Genomic DNA, 2983 nt, shown 5'->3' with positions numbered 1-2983 from the left:
GGCACATTCATGACATTAGGAAAATCCTTATAAATAAAATAGTTCCTTTGAAAGCTGAGCTCTCCACAGTCCATCTCCTCTCGACAGGAATAAAGCCAAGCCCGTGACTCCAGTGTCACCTCCCTCCATCGACTAGAGGAAACGCTCATTTTAAGAAGTATAACAAGAAAAGTGAGTGACAGTCTATTGACATTTTAAAAAGTGTGTGAGCAGTGGGGGCACGACTGGCTGGAGAGACCCAGAGAGAGGAGGAGAGAGAAGCCACACCAGTCCCTTAAATCTCCGCTCAACCTGGAGGGCTCAGGCTCCTCTGTCGCCCAAGGGCTGCAGCTCGGTGTCCCCTTCACCAAACAGGAGGTCGAGGTGGGAAGGGGCGAGTGGGGGGCAGGGCCTTGAGCCTGGAGTGCCCTGACTCCTAAATCAGGTTCCCCACTGGCCGGGCTCTGGTGGCTCTGGGGGACTGTCCTGGGAGGGCAGGCAGGGGATCTGGCCAAAGGAGACCAGGGACCAGGTCTCCTCAACTTTCCAGCCAAGCTGTGGCTCAGGGACACACACGGACCTGCCTCGTGCCGGCACCACTGCCACCTGCCCCCACCATCACCTGCACCTCTGGAGTGAGCGCAGCCCGGGGTGGGGTGCAGAGGCATGTGACGGATGTCCACGGAGACCATTCTAGGGAGGACCTGGAGCCACCTCTACACCCTCTCCAAGGTGAGGGGAAAAGGTGCTGGGCCTGGGGACTCGCTGGGCACTGAAAGCGACAATGCCCTGGGGATTCGTGGGCTCCAGGACTGAAGCCAGCCTCGGGCCTCCACCTTATCGGCCTCTCACACTGTCCTCCTAGTGCAGCACGCACACACACATGCATGTGTGTGGGCCAGCGCACGCTCACTAGCGTGGATGTCACACCCCTGCACCAGCATCACTGCCCGAGCAGAAGGGACTGGCAGGGTCAGTTCACCTGCACATGCGCAGACCATGTGCACCCACCCCATGATGCATGCACCGCCACCCCCCACACCCGTTCTGTCTTACTCAGGAGCCCACTTACGTGCACACAGGTGGACAGACCCTCGTTCTGCCCCACGTCCCACACTCCCAGCAGGTGCCCGTCCAGCACAGGCCAAACCCACGGGGCGTAGCGCACCCAGTGACGGTGGCCTCCCCACCTCCCAGAACCCCACCTCATGGAGCCCCACTCCCTGATAAGTGTTTGAACAGCTGTCCTTTGTCCCCTGAGCGCTGGGGGAGCAGGCCATGGGCGGCCTCGAGGGAGAATGTCACCCTCTCCAGCCCCTCCTGCCCCCAGTGCTCGGGGGGAACCTGCTGTCCTGCCCTCCTAGCTGGTTTCCCTGCCAGGGCCCTGGGCAATGAGTGAGCCTTGGGCATTTCTCCTCGCCCCGTCGCCCTTACCCAGGCCTTATCAGTGGGCGTGGGTAGAGAGGACAGGGGCTGCCACTCGGGGAGGCCTGTTCTAGAAGCATCCACCCGTCCCTCCCCTTCCTCTCCACCCGCCCAGCCCCTCACATCTGCTGGTGGCCCCACCTCTCAGCCTTTGTCCAGGCTGTTCCCCGCCCCCAACTCGCCCCTTAGCAAGGACCCCTAGCCTCCCTCTCCAGGAAGCCCTCTGGGTTCTCTTCCCTCATGGCCTAGAGGCGCCTGCACCTCACCCCTACCACACCAAGATGTCCATTTCTTGCTCCCTGAACATGACCATGAGATGGGGAAGTGTGGAGTCGTGGGGAAGGTAGACAGCTGGTTTCCCATCATCCTGGCACCCACAGAAGTGGGGGGGCAGCCCTGGCCAAGGGCAAGACCTCTGCAGGAGGAGGGTGGACGGGAGGGAGAGACCCAGGGAGTGCGGTGCCTCTATCCTCAGGGCTCCAGGAGTGAATCAGGTCCCTGGGCTTTATTCAAGAGTAAAGGATGCCACTACACACATGAGGAAGTTAGTAAATTTCCTCCCCTCCCCTCCTCACCCAGAAGGCTGCCAAATTCTAGATGGTAATGGTTGCGCGATAGTGAAGTCAGCATATCCATCAACACACTCCCTGCTCATCATGTACAGGGAAGGGCCAGTGGCTCCAGTTCCACATCATCATCCTCTGGAGGCTTCCTGGGCACCGGCTCCCAAATACCCAGAGGGAGGGACAGCCCCCCAGCCCCCTCCTAGGTGCCACCAGGCAGCCCCTGGGAGCTCTGAGGGACCATCATGAAGGGGACTCCTTTCTACACAGACTGCCTTTGCTTTGGAGGACAGTGAGTGGGACCTGTTGGTTGAACTTGGTGTGACAAGGGTGGACATCCTGGGTCCACCCCCATAGACGGAGGCCTGCTTAGGAGCCTCCCCAGGGTTCCTCCCACTTGTCAAGTGAGGATGTAAAGACATGGGGAAGTAGGATGTGCTCCTAAAAGCATGTCTGAGGAGGTGAGGCTGAAGTGCAGGGCCCTCTGCTCATAGGAAGGGACAGACAGCACATGGCTTAAGAACTGGGGATTAGACTCAGGGGCACTCAATCATTGAGCCACATTCCTAGCTCTTCTTATATTTTATTTAGAGATAGGGTCTTGCTAAGTTGATTAGCATCTTGCTAAGTTGCTGAGTCTGGCTTTGAACTTGCAATCGTGCTGCCTTAGCCTCCAAAGCTGCTGGGATTATAGTCCTGAAGGACATAGACTTTTTGTTGGGAAAACCTGGGTTCTATTCCCTGCCCTGCCACTTGCTACCTTGGAGATCCTGGACATGTGGCTTGGCTCTTCTGAGTCTCACTCTACCTATTTGCAAAATGGGGGTGATATCTGTAGCCCCTCTTTCAAGACTCTATAAAGATTCCCATAGATTGTATGCAGTGACTATATCCCACATAGCAAGCACTGGACTAATTCATATTTTTTCATAAACGTATTTCAGATTCAAAAAAACACATTCCTGGTAATCCCAGTGAATCAAGAGGCTGAGGTAGGAGGGTCAAAACCTTCAGGT

This window comes from Callospermophilus lateralis, unplaced genomic scaffold (assembly GCF_048772815.1).
Source record: "Callospermophilus lateralis isolate mCalLat2 unplaced genomic scaffold, mCalLat2.hap1 Scaffold_1199, whole genome shotgun sequence".
Lineage (NCBI taxonomy): Eukaryota > Metazoa > Chordata > Mammalia > Rodentia > Sciuridae > Callospermophilus > Callospermophilus lateralis.
The sequence above is the reverse complement of the archived record's forward strand: the minus strand, read 5'-3'. Positions refer to the sequence as shown.